Here is a 16,821-nt window from a genome sequence, read left to right as displayed (position 1 = left end):
GTTCTTTTCTTTAATTAAAAGAAATTGGAGTATAATTGCTTTACAATTGTGTGTTCGTTTCTGCTGTATAACAAAGCGAATCAGCTCTACATATACATATATCCCCATATCTCCTCCCTCTTGAGTCTCCCTCCTACCTTCCCTATCCCACCCCTCTAGGTGGTCACAGAGCACCGAGCTGATCTCCCTGTGCTATGCGGCTGCTTCCCACTAGCTATCTGTTTTACATTTGGTAGTGTATATATGTCCATGCCACTCTCTCACTTCATCCCAGCTTACCCTTCCCCCTCCCTGTGTCCCTAAGTCCATTCTCTACATCTGCGTCTTTATTCCTGTCCTGCCCCTTGGTCCTTCAGAACCTTTTTTTCTTTTTTTTTACATTCCATATATATGTGTTAGCATATGCTATTTGTTTTTCTCTTTCTGACTTACTTCACCCTGTATGACAGACCCGAGGTCCATCCACCTCACTACAAATAACTCAATTTCATTTCTTTTTATGGCTGAGTGGTATTCTATTGTATATATGTGCTACATCTTCTTTATCCATTCATCTGTTGCTGGACACTTAGGTTGCTTCCATGTCCTGGCTATTGTAAATAGAGCTGCAATGGACATTGTGGTACATGATTATTTTTGAATTATGGTTTTCTCAGGGTATATGCCCAGTAGTGGGACTGCTGAGTCATATGGTAGTTCTATTTTTAGTTTTTTAAGGAACCTCCACGCTGTTCTCCATAGTCGCAGTATCAATTTACATTCGCACCAACAGTGCAAGAGGTTTCCCTTTTCTCCACACCCTCTCCAGCATTTATTGTTTGTAGATTTTTTGATGATGGCCATTCTGACCAGTGTGAGGTGATACCTCATTGTAGTTTCGATTTGCATTTCTCTAATGATTGGTGATGTTGAGCATCCTTTCATGTGTTCATTGACAATCTGTATATCTTCTTTGGAGAAATATCTATTTAGGTCTTTTGCCCATTTTTGGCTTGGGTTGTTTGTTGTTTTGATATTGAACGGCATGAGCTGCTTGTAGATTTTGGAGATTAATCCTTTGTCAGTTGCTACATTTGCAAATATTTTCTCCCATTCTGAGGGTCTGACTGAAGTTCTTGGTTGACAGCACCAAGGACACTGAAATTTGGGGGACGAAAATTTTAAATGGTTCCTGGCTCATTTTCTAGGTTGGCCTTTGTCATCTAATCCTATTGGTTCATTTTTTGTTCTCTCCCCAGCCCCCATCTTCTAAGATATGTTAGACCTAGTGTTCCAGTATGTCCTACAGAGTTTCAGGCTACTTTGTTCCTTTTAGTTAAGCCATGATACACCGTTCCACATGTAAGTAAGCTCTGATAAACATTGCTTCCTGTGTTACTGCATTGCTCTCTGTGTATAACCTTGATAAGCGTGGGTCTGTGGAGCAGAGCAGCTCAGACACAGCCTCTTAGATAGATGTAAGAAAATACTCTAAACTCCTTGCATGCCGCCTTCCTCCCTACCCTCAAGCCCATTCCAGCAAAACACAGGCTCTTTCTTTTGATTTAAAAAAAAATCCTCTGGGATCTGAGCCAATGTTTCCAAGAATGAATATGGGGATGTTGTTTTAACTATCCATTTTCACTTTCATTGGAAGATCTCAGAGAATACAGGAAAACAAATAATAACAGGTCTTAATTTTTGTGTCTTTCTGGAATTATTCCATCACAGTGCTATCCAAATGCCAGTGGACCCTGAATACCTTTTAAAAGGGAAATGATGCCTTTGATCCCCAAGAACATGTTTGTGAACCCAGATCAAGAACTGTTGTACAGTTAGCGTCTGTCTCTGCAAGCAGTGAAGTACAGTTTACAACAGGTCTCAGAATTATTCGCTCTCCAGATGGCTGGGGAATTACTTCCTGATATCAGACCCACAGTATTTTGTGTCTAATCCTGAAGCTTGTATTGTCGCTGCACTGACTGCTTTTTTTGTAAGTATTAAAAAGAATCAACTTACGTCTTCCACTAAATTTCTAAATAGGACTCTGAGTTCACTCAAAACCAAACAAAAAAAAATGAACATACAAAGTAATGTTCATTCTTTCTCAAATGACAAATGCAGAGGTGGTTCCTAATTGTCTTACTGATAGCTGGGCACTAGATTCAGTGACTATCTAATTAGATACATTTTATTGGAAGCCTAAAAATGAGCCATTAATGGTTCTCTTTCTATTAAATGTTAACCAATAACCAAGAGGTGGGGTATGCTTGAATATTTCCTTCACGATTATCTACTGGTAAGTTTGGAGAGGTTCTAAATTTCATAAGCATTAGTAATAAAATATCCCAAGAATGTAGACTATATATAATGCTTAATTTACTGTAAAATGTAATACCTCCCAATATTAAAAAACTCAACCTATCGTAACTTTGGCCAGTTGTTTCTTTTATTAGAACATTCAATCTAAAAATGCTGTGTATGTTAAGACTATCCAAAACTCAAATTGTTAGAATTAATTTTCTGTTAAAATGCATATCTAAGATTTTATTCTATCTATAGACAATTAGTTTATACTAACAGTCTGCTAGAACACAGGATGCCTGTAATGGGTTTGTTATTAGCTTGTAAATAGAGCACAGTGTGTCACTTTGTGGTCAGGGAAGATAAATACAAATTATGGATGGCAAATATAAAATGAAAACATAGCTCTCTAGCCATAACAAATTTCCCTTTGGCCCGCCTCCTGTAAGTTAAAATCGACCTAGTGTTTAGGATGAAACTGGAAATATTCCCTTCACCAGTGAAATCTGAAATCTCATTCATTTTAGAGAGAATCAGAGTACCCTGAACAAGAGAGTTCCATTCTGAATAGACTGCATAACAAGAAGAGAGAATGGTCCTAAGGGAGACTGCCCATATGCAAAGTCTAGAGAAAGTCAGTAACTGAAACAATTGCATTAATTCTTCCCCCTGCTTATCTGGCAACTAGTTCTAAGGATTTTATATCAAGTTGATTTTATTGTTCCCATAATATGACTGTCCTGGGTTTGCTGGCAGCTCATCTTCATTTTATTTCCTTTGTTTAATTGTTCATGAAAGACTCTCTGCCTCTTCCCACTGGTACTCTCCAATTCTATAGAACCTGATAATAGAGATGTCTTTACAGCATCCAGTGTGGGACTTCATAAATTCCTTCCACTCTCAAGACAGTACCTAGATTAAGATGATTAGGGTGTTCTGCCAGCATATACACAGTTCCTGATTCTTGCTCTACAGAAGGTCGTTTACTGAAAGTGATTCCACATGTCTTTTGTTTGCCTTAATCCTAATTCTTCCCAGACTTTTTTTTTTTAATATCAGATCTCAAGCAGGATTCAGATTGTGTGATTAATCAGTGAACAACCTTTTGTTGGCTAGAAGTATGAAAAATCCAGGGATGATCACCTGAATTGGTGTGGCTTTCACATCTAATTTTTGTTACAATCTTGACTATAATACTTTCAGATTTATTTTAGATTTGTTCTCTGTAAGACCAAAATTGATTTTCACATGCTCTGTTATTTATAAGCACCTACTTCTGCCTCCACATGCCTCTCTTTTTCCTCCCCGTCCCTCTCCTCTTGCTTTCTCCTCCCATTTCCCAACCTCTCCGTCTTCTTTGTAATGACTGTACTTGGCAAGAGTTAGGTATGGCACATGTCGAAGACATTAGCATGCAATTGTCATGGAGAATGAAGGTTAAACCTCATAGCTGCTGAAATAATGTATTGCTATTAATTATTAAGATTTTTTTTAAACGTGTAGGAAAAATTAGGAAAAATCCATGATAATAAGTAGACAGCCATTCGCTTAACTGTCAGTACATTTGTTCGATGCAGAGGGATGTTGTTTATGGCTCCTTTCCTAAAGCATATCCCCCGTAATCTTGTCAGTGTCCTTCAAGAGTGCCAACAGAGATGGAGAAAGCTTTCCTTGGCTACTTTCTCATGCTGGGCATTATAGGGGATAATGCAGAGCTCTAAATCTGTCCCTGTTTCCTGAGGCCCGATCCTAGTATTGTTGAAATAGCTGACCAGATTAGATGGAAATGTTGCTTATAGCAACAGCACGTTAGTGACAGGTAAAGCCTCGTTACACAGCAATTCCAGCATTGGATCCTTCATACGCCAACATGTGCTGTATGTTGTGATAGGGAGTAATTAAAAATGAAAAGGCTATGTATGATGAATGTTCTTTTTTTTCCAGAAACTAAGCTCTATTTCAAGAAACAACTGTGCAACTATAGTAGTAGCTTTTTGGGTGTATGTGTATGCATGTGTGTATATGAAGGAGGGGAAAGAGAAACAGAGAGAGATGGATCAAAACATAGAGAAATAGAGAGAGAGAACCTAGTAATATAATGTAACCACAGCCAAAAAAAAATAACGCATAATATTTATTTAGTGTCCTAAATATGTCAGGTAGGGCAGGACTGAGACTAGGGTGAGGCAAGTGTGTAACTCACTTCAGAAGTGAAATTTAAGGAGATACCAAAAAACTCAGCCACCAAGGTAGATAATATTTTAAAGCAGTATTTTAAAAATCAAAATTAATAGAAAAATCCCATTTTGAAAAAGTATCAAAATATTAAATAAAGACAAGGTCAATTATAGGATGCTAAACTCTCCACCTACGTTGTCTGGTTTAATATCCAAACAACCACATAAAATTGTGTTTTTTGTTGTTGTTTTATAAGCCTTTATTCAGCAAACAAAAACATTTAAAAAAATTTCCCAGTGAAACTGACTACAGGAAAAAGTTGAACCAATCTACTTACTTCTAATTTTCCAGGTATTACTATATTATTTTTGCTAATAAGTTACACCCATTTCTTTTTCTTTATTGAAGTATAGTTGATTTACAATGGTGTGCAAATCTCTGCTGTACAGCAAAGTGACTCAGTTTTACACATAGATACATACATAAGATGATTGATGCAGAGTTATGAGACTTAGTGCTATTTAAAAAACAGTGAAATTCTTAGATCGATGCGTTAATAAGCCCATGTAGAAATTCACTCTAAGTACCTTATTAAAGCCTACTTACATAGGACATTTAGACATGGAAGCAGTGTCTAGACCATGGGGAAGAGATGGTCTGGTTACTTCACCTCAATTTACAATGGCCCAACACTATTTTATCCCATGCATATAACTGCTTATATCATTGAAAGCCTATAGCAGCAAATAAATGGGAAGTATATTCTTTTTAAAATAGTATTTTCTATTGTGGTTTATCCCAGGAGATTGGATATACTTCCCTGTGCTATACAGTAGGACCTTGTTTTTTATGCATTCTAAATGTAATAGTTTGCATCTACCAACCCCAAACTCCCAGTCCATCCCTCTCCCTCCACCCCTCCCCCGTGGCCACCACAAGTCTGAACTCTATGGCTGGGAGTCTGTTTCTGTTTTGTAGATAGGTTCATTTGTGCCATATTTTAGATTCCACATATAAGTGATATCATACGGCATTTGTCTTTCTCTTTCTGGCTTACTTCACTTAGTATGATAATCTCTAGTTGCATCCATGTTGCTGCAAATGGCATTATTTTGCCCCTTTTATGGCTGAATAGTATTCCATTGTATATATGTACCACATCTTCTTTATCCATTCATCTGTTGATGGACATTTAGGTTGTTTCCATGTTTTGCCTATTGTGAATAGTGCTGCTATGAACACTGGTGTGCATGTATCTTTTTGAATTATAGTTTTGTCTGGGTATATGCCCAGGAGTGGGGTTGCTGGATCATATGGTAATTCTATTTTTAGTTTTCTGAGGAACTTCCGTACTGTTCTCCATAGTGGCTGTATCAATTCACATTCCCACCAACAGTGTAGGAGGGTTCCCTTTTCTCCACACCCTCTCCAGCATCTGTTATTTGTAGACTTTTTAATGATGTCCATTCTGACTGGTGTGAGGTGGTACCTCATTGTAGTTTCAATTTGCATTTCTCTAATAATTAGTGATGTTGAGCGTCTTTTCTTATGCCTACTGGCCATCTGTATGCCTTCTTTGGAGAAATGTCTATTAAGGTCTTCTGCCCATTTTTCAATTGGGTTGTTTGTTTTTTTGTTGTTGAGTTGTATGAGCTGTTTGTATATTTTGGACATTAAGCCCTTGTCATTCGCATGGTTTAAAAATATTTTCTTCCCTTCCATAGGTTGTCTTTTCATTTTTTTAGGTTTCCTTTGTTGTGCAAAAGCTTGTAAGTTTAATTAGGACCGGTTTGTTTACTTCTGTTTTTATTTCTATTGCCGTGGGAGTCTGACCTAAGAAAACGTTGGTCTGATTTATGTCAGAGGATGTTTTGCCTATGATCTCTTCTAGGAGCTTTATGGTGTCATGTCTTATGTTTAAGTCTTTAAGCCATTTTGAGTTTATTTTTGTGCATAGTGTGAGGGTGTGTTCTAGCTTCACTGATTTACATTCAGCTGTCCAACTTTTCCAGCACCACTTGCTGAAGAGACTTTTTCCCATTTTATATTCTTGCCTCCTTTGTTGAAGATGAATTGACTGTAGGTGTGCAGATTTATTTCTGGGCTCTCTATTCTGTTCCATTGATTTGTATGTCTGTATTTGTACCAGTACCACACTGTTTTGATTACTCTAGCTTTGTAGTATTGTCTGAAATCTGGGAGGGTTATGCCTCCTGCTTTGTTTTTTGTCGCTCAGGTTTGCTTTTGCAATTCTGGGTCTTTTATGGTTCTATATAAATTTATTCTAGTTCTGTGAAAAATGTCATGGGTAATTTGATAGGGATCACATTAATCTGTAGATTGCTTTGGGTAGTATTGCCATTTTAACAATATTAATTCTTCCAATCCAAGAGCATGGGATATCTTTCCATTTCTTTGAATCCTCTTTAATTTCCTTTATTAATGTTTTATAGTTCTCAGCATATGATTCATTCACCTCCTTGGCCAGGTTTATTCCTGGGTATTTTATTTATTTTTTGGTGCAATTTTAGTAGGCATTATTTTTTTACATTCCCTTTCTGATATTTCATTGTTAGTGTAAAGAAATGCAACTGATTTCTGAATGTTAATCTCGTATCCTGCTACTTTGTTGAATTTGTTTATTAGATCTAGTAGTTTTTGTGTGGAGTCCTTAGGGTTTTCTATATATAGTATCATGTCATTTGCATAGAGTGACAGTTTTACCTCTTCCCTTCCAAATCGGATACATTTTATTTATTGTCTGATTGCTGTGGCTAGGAATTCTAATATTATTTGGAAGAAAAGTGGTGAGAGTGGGCATCCTTGTCTTGTTCCAGACTTTAGCAGGAAGGCTTTCAGCTTTTTACTGTTGAGTATTATATTGGCTGTGGTTTTGTCATAAATATCTTTTATTATGTTGAGATATGGTACCTTTATACCCACTTTGGTAAGATTTTTTTGTCATGAATGGATGTTGAATTTTTTCACATGCATTTTCTACATCTATTGAGATGATCTTGTGGTTTTTGACTTTTCTTTTGTTAATATGGTGTACTACATTGATTTGTGTATGTTGAAACGTCCTTGTGAGTTGGTCATGGTGTATCATCTTTTTTATGTGTTGTTGGATTCAGTTTGCTAATATTTTGTTGAGAACTTTTGCATCTATATTCATCAAAGATATTGGCCTGTAATTTTCTTTTTTGGTGGCATCTTTGTCTGGTTTTGGTATAAGGGTGATGGTGGCTTCATAGAATGTCTTTGGTAATGTTCCTCCTCTTCAATCTTTTGGAAGAGTTTGAGAAAAATTGGTATAATTTCTTCTTTGTATGTTTGGTAGAATTCTCCTGTGAAGCCATCTGGCCTGGACTTTTGTTTGTAGAGAGTTTTTTTTTTTAATTATTATTACAGTTTCTATTTCACTTCTAGTAATTGGCCTGTTCAAATTATCTGTTTCTGCTTGATTCAATTTTGGTGGGCTGTATGTTTCTAGAAAGTTGTCTATTTATTCTAGGTTGTGAAATTTGTTGGCATATAATTGTTCATAGTATTCACTTATGTTTTTTGGATTTCTGTGGTATCAGTTGAGATTTCTCCTTTTTCATATCTTATTTTTTTATTTGGGTTCTCAAAATTGGTATTATTTCTATACATAATTTACTGATAAGCAGTAAGTAGTAAAGAGCAAAAAGAGGGTAAATGACATGACAGGTTTGAATATGACCTGACCCTCTGGGTTTGGAATAGTGTTTGTTGGGAAACACATTCAGAGGCAGACGGAGATGTGTGATCACCTACTGCCCATTGTGTTCTGGGCAGCACATAGGAGTCTAGGTAGGATCAGATGTCAGATACAGAGAGGAACCATGGTTCCAGGTTATGGAGTTTTTCAACTGTATGATAAGGATGAGTTGTTATAACGTGGTAGATCAATGGCCTCTAAGCCCTGTTCTTGCACCTCAGTGTTCAGGGTTGGTAGAGCACTGGCTCCTCCCCTGGCATAACTAGGAGCAGGAGTCCGTGCATTGGTTGCAGCTGTGTGGTTGGTTCTCCTGCCTCTGTTTCTTGGTAGGAGGCCCAGTTCCTTTCTCAATATTATATGGCTGTGTGGCTCTAATATGATTTACTGCATCAGAGCTGTAACCATAATAAATTGCCTAAAGCTCCTAGCAGTGACCATTTTCCATGAAATAGTTTTTAATTCTCCAATGGTACTGCTCAGTAGAGGATCAACTCCTGCTCTGGGAGGCCATCCTTCAGAGAATCCATCATTCCCTGAGTTAGCTATTACCTCTAAGTGTTAAATCTGTTTGTTCAAGGCCACACATCCAATAAATTTGGAAAGTCAGGATTCATATATAGGTCAGTTAGATTCCAGAACTCAAGCATTTAGCCACTATAAATATTGACATCAACCACCCATTCATTCATTCATTCAGGCGCTTTTATTGAATCTTTAATTAGTGTCAGATTATTTTCTAAGTTCTGGGGATAAAAGAGTCAACAAGACAGTCACTGTCTTTATCTTCACAGGGCTTATTAATGGACAAGCAACATAAATCTTTATTGTTTTAAAGCAAAGGGATTATTTCAGTGGGTCATTCCCACTTTCTCTAGGTTTATGTTCTGTGATATGCTGTTATTGGCAATTGACCACCCATCTCCATCCTCTAAGACTTTGTAGAAGTCAAGAGAGAAGATTCTGGAATTTAGAGAAGGGAGTTCTTTGGAGAGAATTGTTGGCTCTGTGAGTTCTTTCCATTCAAGGCTTGAAGGTTGGAGGGGTTGATACTCTCTCATTTCAAGTCTTCTCCTAAGGAGAAAGTCAAATGTGTCTCCTATGAAGATTTCTGGAGTAGCAGAGGAGAGGGCTATGTTTGAGAAGCCCTCTCTTATTGATGAGAAGCGCATTTGAGAAGCCCATTCTTATAGACGGCAGGACAAATGTGCAAGTCTTCTCTTGGCCAGATATGAACTATGTGTGAGAGAGAGCAGGCTGGGCAATGTCTGACAGAGTCACCTGGAGGAGCAAGGAAACCTCAGCTGGAAGAATTGGGGGTGTGCCACCAAATGCCACAACTCCACTGGTGGAATTATGTTCCCATGAGTCAACAGAGCTAGAGATCTTCAGGGGTAGGTGTTTCTGTAGAACCTACAAAGAATCCCAGAGAGGAGAGTTGGCTTTAGATATGTACCTGGTTTAGAGAAAACAAATGGCAAATGGCATTCATACTGGGCAGTAAGAGCTTTGCTTGTCCTACCTACACTCTTGCTTTCATCCCTTCTTCTAGAAGTGAAGGTAGAATAGAAAAGCAGCTTCCTGTAAAATGAGAAGATAATGCCTATGCCAGCATTTCCCAGTGCAGGCTTCCTCATGGGGCTAGTTACATTTGCAGAAGGGCGAGGTATCAACTTAAATACATTTCAGAGTTTTGATCACCACATGGAATTACCACATGAACATGAACATTTTAATTACTTAAATGAGGTTTTTCTACCAGTAGGAAAATATTATCTTCTCTGAGTGTGATTGAATAACATATGGAGACTGCTCAATATTTTAATACGAAGTAGAGGTATAACCAGCTTCACAGACAGGGTTCGTATGGGAAGGGGGAAGGGAAGAATGCAATATTTTCTTATTGCACCTAGATCTAATCAGTCTATGAGATTACACACACACCCTTTTTTAAAAAACAGAATTAGGGTCATGTCATGCCTCCTATTCTCAATATACCATGTGCATACTTCCATGTCAATACATAACCGATTATAAGGTAAGTGCTTTTGTTATTCTCATTTACACAGCCTGAACTTCCTGGTTCCAGTATATCACTAAAAGCCAGATAAATGGGTACAGCCAACAAATGACTTTTTCTGGTCTAATACAGCAAAAATGACAAGCCATTTTCTATGGAAGGCAGAACTTTTCTGATGTATGAGACTTTTATAATAAAGTCAATTTGACCCAAGGTTACAAAAGAGGTCATTGGGGAAGGAGGGATTCAAATAATACTGTCTTAGTCCGTAGCCTTCACTCTTCTCTACTGCTCAGTTTTGACAAGCTGTATGTGGTCCAAACTTAGCAGGCTCAAAGGGAGGGAGGAGGAGCTATAGGATGAACAATGAGATTAGTGGAAAACATACTGACCTTAGAAGAGAAGATCCTGGTCCTGTTCACACCCTGATATTTGCTAGCCTTATGACCATGTACTAGTCACTTAGACTTTTAGAGCCTCTAATCTCTTAGATGTAAACTAGAACAAGATATATTCAACATGCTCAGAACTGTTTTTTGAGAGTCAAACGTGTCTGTATATGTCAAAGTACTTCATAAGCTATAAAGCAATATACACACATAAAAGATTATATAATTTTGATCAGAATAGACAGTTTGTTTAACATCTGGCTGTGTTTCTTGGTTATTTCAAGCCGAGGAGAACTTTGCTGATGTCTGCTGTGTCGGGTAACTTCAGAAGTGAAGCCCCAACGGTGTGCAGTTATGTACCATTGCACTTAGCTTAGAATCCAGGGTTTTGAGATAGTTCAGAGTCAGAATGTAGCTCTGTACTTACTCATCTTGTGTCTTTGGACAAGTTGCTTCATCCCTCTGAGTCTCATTTTCTTCATTTCTAAAATTGGGTTAATAATAGCTACCTCAGAGGTTTGTTCTTAGGATTCAATGATATGTTTTAAAGCACATAGCTGGCATATATTAAAGGCTCAAAAATTATAGCTGTTATTACTCTCCTATTCCTTTTGCATTCTGCTCCAGTTGGGCGTGGTGGGGGAAAGGAATTCCCTGTTTCAATATGTCTAGAAACCATCATGCCAGCTCTGAAAGGGCCATGGTAAACAGGGCACAGGCAACAAATCATTGCTTCTGGGCTAATAGGAGAACAACAGCACACTGCCTTGTGCGGGAGGTAGGACCTTTCTCGTCTTGGAGGCATTTATACTGTTCATATGGCTGATGATGATCCAACAGTACCTTTCTTGAAATTTATAGAAGGAAAAAACATGGCCTTGTAACCCTTAGAACAGGAGGAAAATAAACTGACACATGAATTTTGTGGGTTTTGTTTGAGTGTATCCAAGATTCTTTTCTTTGGATTGAACGCTGACCTTCATGTCAAACATGAACAGCTAAAAAGTTTTTTTGTTTGTTTACCTGCTTCTAACAATGGTGAGTCTTTGGAAGTTATTAACATAACTAACTATAACTACTTAGTTATTAGTATTAGTACAAGAAAAGGAAGATTGTGTTTAGCTCTGTATTGCTATGACCCCTTCCCCCATCCAAGTTCTACATGGCAGCCAGAGGGATATTTCATAAGTATAAGACTATATCACTCAGCTCCTCTGTTATGAACTTAATTGTATTCCCCCCACCCCAAATTAATATGTTGAAACCGTAATCCCCAAAATTACTATATCTGAAGATAAGACTTTTAAGGAGGTAAAGTTAAGTGAGGTCATAGGGTAGAGCTCTAATCTGATAAAAACTAGTATCCTTTTAAGAAGCGGAAGCCATACCCGGAGTTTGTTCGCATAAAGGAAAGGCCATGTGAGGACATATTGAGAAGGGGGCCATTGAGAAGCCTGGAAGGGAGGTCTCACTAGAAATCAAACCTGCTGGCACCTTGATCTTGGACTTTCAGTATCCAAAACTGTGAGAAAAAAATTTCTGTTGTTTAATTGAGGGATTTGAGGGATATCATGACTAGTCCAATGTCCCTCAATTTGAGATCACCATCAACAACCTTTAATTCCATCCACGTGGGCTTGTATTACTTTGACATTCTAAATTTGTAGGGATTAAAAATAGTCATTAAGTTCCCTGTACTTGAAGTTTGTCTACCTGGAACTTTCTTTCTCTGGTAGTTTTCAAGACTGGTTCCCTCTTTTCCTACAAGTCTCAGTTCAAAGGCCCCCTCATCAGGGAGGATATGTCTGATCATTCCATCTAGAGTATCTGCCCTTGTCCGCCACCCCCAAGACATTCTACAGTAGTGACTCTCATTCCTTTCTCAGCATTTATCACTATCTGCCCATTGTCTTGTTTATTTACTGTTTGTTTATTGTTCATCTCTTCTCACTAAAATGAAAAATGCATGAGGGCAGGGGCCTATCTTGTTGACTGTTCATTCTCTATCTCTGTGTCCAGTGGAGCATCTGATGTATGAGCTGTGTATGGAATGTGGTGTGTGTGTATATCAAATGATGAATGCGTGAATGTTTCTCTTCTGTTTCCTGTTTCCCATCCCCTTTTCACCAACTCTCCACCCATTTCCTGCCCCATGCTGCATGCTTTTAAATATCTGCTCCAATGAACTAAAAGCTCTTACAAAATTAAGAAATTCTCCTTACAGGGGCAGTTGTATTTCCTCTGGAATTAGATTTTCTATGTTGGAAGTTTAATTCAATGGGCAAACATTGAGGGATTCCATGACCAGTCCGATGCCCTGCAAATTGAGATCTCCATCAATAGCTTTAATTCCACTCAATCTGAAGGACTTATAGGCCTTTGCCTGTTTTCAAGCTATACGAGGAAGGATTGGTGTTTATAAAAGAAAAATGGTGTGTTTTTTATAAAGTGACCTTATGAGAGATAAGATGTTGGCTGGTTTTGAAGGTCTTTTATTGCACTGAGATTTCAACAAAAGGCAGTCCCCTCTTCCCTGAAGGGGTGAGAGGGAGATATTGTGGGAATGAAGGGACTTCATTGAGGGACTTCCCTCAAATATAGGGAAGTCTCCACAGCCCAATGACATTGAAATTCAGTCTTGAATGGTATAAACCACTAAACTACCACCGGTGTAATTCACAGCTACTTTACTTCACATGCTGACAACACAGGGAAGTAATGTGCCAACTAGAATTTCTAATCACTGCTTTCCCTATTTTGAGATGCCTTCAGTCTGTTATCAAACCTTTATCTCCCTCAGTTCCTGCAAGTTGTGCAAACTAAAACCTGCTGGTTCTAATACCAGCATGATGTTACTTGTCATTCTTCAATGCAAGTGTTTACGTAGAATATACTATCCAGGTTTCAAGGAGGAAGGCTTGAAGTTCATCTCTTCCCTTACTTCATTACCCTGAGCCTAAGCTCAGTTTTGGTATCAAACACAGAGAATGATCTGAATCTAATAGAATTGAGATTGGTCATGGAGTAGAATTAGCCAGGCCTCTATGTGCAAACATGGTTTCTCAAACCAATATCCTGCTAAAAGCCCTTCCTCCTGTTTTATTAAAATAGCAGGATGACTTGTAATAGCTCTAGATTTTTTTTCCATCAACACCCAGTATGTTATTCTAGGACTTTGTAGAGGAAGATTCTCTTAGGTTATTTTATATAGTTAGCATTGAATATATAGATTCTCTCTCCACTTGTGCATAATAGGAAAAGGCTACTTTAGTTCATAGGATTCTTAGCACACAAATAGCTTACCAGTTCATTGAACAGCTCTAATAAAAGCCAGTCTCTGTAAGTTTACATGCCGCCTTCTACCTATCCCATTCTGCGTATCCCCAATTGCCTATGCACGTAGAACCTGGTCCCTATTTTACGTTAAGCTTGATTTGATTAAAGAGAAGCCACTTGTATTTTCTTTTCCAAAACATAAATAGCAAAGCAAATATCCTAGAAATATCCCTCACCTTTAACAGGAGAAAATAAAGACAATGACATCTGATCAATGCAAAAGGGCTGGTGAGACAACGGGCAGCTGGAAAAAAGAAGCGTGAAGAAGGAAAAAAATAAATAAAACCTTCAAAAATGTAATAGACTGGAAGATGAAATATATTACCTTCTCAGTGATTTCTGCTGAGAACAGCACAGTCTTTTTTTCCCCTTCTTCTTCTTCTCCTTTTTCTTCTCTCCTTCTCCTCCTTCTTCCTCCTCCTCCTTCTCCTCCTTCTTCTTCCTTCTCCTTCCTTCTTCTTCCTTCTTCTTCTTCTTCTTTCTTCTTTCTTCTTTCTTCTTCTTTTTCCCTGAAGAAACAATTCTCTAGGAATGGGAATTTTTTCCCTATTAAATGGAAAATCATTGCAGTTTTGTAGTAATACTAAAAAATCTAATAATAGAATATATTTTCTTTGTAAATATGTAGTCCTTTTGGCAGACTTGCAGGAACAAACCCACAGCAATGTTTTGTCTGGCACTTATTTCTACTTATAGGAATTCTCTCTAAAGTAAGTTGCTGATAATATTCAATCCAACTTTTTAAAATAGATGGCAAGACTTTTAAAGGTCTTGAATCTTATTTGCTTATAAGGAAATAAAAATCCTAATAAGTTAAAATTTCACTATTTATACAGTCATGGGTTATGGTTTACTCATTTAAGTATGTGGCATATAAGGTGAATTCATTGATCCATGTTATTTGTATTTTTCATGATCACTTGTTTTGTCCTCAACAGATAACAATGTTGTTATCCATTGTGCTGCCTTCCCCCGGTCCTTAAATAAGAAAGATGCAAATCTCTGCAACTACTTGTTTCCGTAATCTTTTCTCTTGATATGTTCTGTAAAATAAGCTGGCATAATATCGTCACCATGTGGTCAGACCAGATTTCAAGCCTACTCTATATTTGCTTATTTCCCCTAAGATTACTGCAAAGTTATATAGCAGGTTTGTCTGTTAGTGTAGTAAAAGAAAGTTAAAAGAACTAACCCTACCCCAGTGTGCCTGTTTTCTAAAATAATTTAACATGTTGTTTTTCAAAACAATTCTTAGTTTATTCTATTTTTTTGTTCCTCATGTATTTTGTTTTATTGGCATAAGAGAATGTAGTATTTAAAAATTCTAGGTATAACAGAGTACTAATTTTTTTCACTCAAATATTCTCATTTAATGCATATCTTAATCCTTGTTGCTTGTCTTGCTTTTTACAAGCAGTAATCTTCCTAGGCATGGCTTCTAGAAAAAAGTAGTTATTCTGGTCCTCTTAAATCTTTGGATTATAATCTTGTTCCAGAATAGTTTATGCCTGTTTGTTCTTATGAGTGTGTGTACTTATCAGAAAAGGAACCACTTTCACCTCTACAGTTTCTCTAATAGATAACATTTATTTAATATTTACTGCATGGCTGACAGTCTTTAAGTGTATGTTGTTCAGGGACCCACCTGGAAAGAGTTGTACTCCAAAGCAATTATTAGAGAGTTTAATGAAGGGACTATTTACAACAATATGAGCAGGATTAAGGGAAAACAACAGGGGATAGTGAAGGACTCCAGGGTTAACAACAGAGAGAAGCTGCCACTCCTCCTAAGCTAGAAAGAGCAAGAGGTGGGGGAGGGTACCAGAACTTGGCAAAACTGTAGTTGTGGAAGAATCCCTCTCAATACCAACTTGGCTTTTGGTAGAAGATGGCAGCACAGCCCATCTGCGGCCTGGCAGGGAGCTGATATGGGAACAAGTATACAGACCTCACTTTCCTGCTGCCCTCGCATGTCCTGCAGATGAGTCTTGTATTGGACAAAACTAATTGCAAGTCAGAGGAGGAAGCTGGCTGCTTCAGCATAACAAGGTCTGCCTCCCAGGCACCAAGGTCAGGGGAGAAGAGTGAAATGAGTGAAAACTGTGTAGCACAAAGTGGTCCTGTAGAGAACTGATTTAATCCTCACAATGACCACACCTTGTCGATAGCTAATATTAGCACTTTTTTATGGGTGAGGGAACTGATTCCTGTGATTCGCATATGGGTCATGCATCTCGTGAACAGGAGAGTCAAGATATGAACCCAGAGTCTCTCCATACAAGCTATTTCTGAATCACTACAATATACTACCCAAGGAATAGCTTTCTCATTGCTCCATGGACAGAAACCAAGACACAGAACATGGCTCTCTTTCTGGAGATTTTCTTCCCTTTCCTTGGCTCCCATTTTTACATCTTCAAATAGTTTAATTTGAGAACCATAGCAGCCATGGAACTACTGTGATTCTTGTCATTTGCCTTAGGATGTAAATTACCAGTTGAGGGAGTTTTCTTGTGAATAGAACAGGTACATTTTCTGAATCTAACTATTTTAAGAAAGATAATTCTGTCCTATTCTTAGCCTTTTGAACCATCATTCCAAACTTCTAAATTTAATTATATTGAGGTTTCTACTCTTTTGATTAGACAGAGAGAAAAAAACATACGCTGAGGAATAGTATAGTGGGATAGAGGTGACGTGCAAACGTTTAGACATTTATCAGAATGATTTTCAAAATTTCTAACTTCTTTTATACTGAAAATCACAGTGAAGTCAGGTTTACGCTATTCTGGAGTAGAGTGAAATTATTCTCTGTCAGAAAGCTTATTGGAATGCATTTTTAAACTGTATCCTTGTAGCAGTCAAGACTTTTTCTG

General features: G+C 37.7%; 1 non-coding gene across 1 annotated transcript; it reads right to left on the bottom strand.

Annotated features, from left to right (window-relative positions):
* Positions 1–5,089: 5,089 nt before the first annotated feature.
* On the bottom strand, positions 5,090–5,219 carry LOC112393080 (small nucleolar RNA SNORA20). The gene has a single exon (XR_003001814.1). It is a non-coding gene; the product is annotated as a small nucleolar RNA SNORA20 (small nucleolar RNA).
* Between the last annotated feature and the right edge of the window lie 11,602 nt (positions 5,220–16,821).

This window comes from Neophocaena asiaeorientalis, unplaced genomic scaffold (genome assembly GCF_003031525.2).
Source record: "Neophocaena asiaeorientalis asiaeorientalis breed wild unplaced genomic scaffold, Neophocaena_asiaeorientalis_V1.1 scaffold240, whole genome shotgun sequence".
NCBI lineage: Eukaryota > Metazoa > Chordata > Mammalia > Artiodactyla > Phocoenidae > Neophocaena > Neophocaena asiaeorientalis.
The sequence above is the reverse complement of the archived record's forward strand: the minus strand, read 5'-3'. Positions and strand labels throughout refer to the sequence as shown.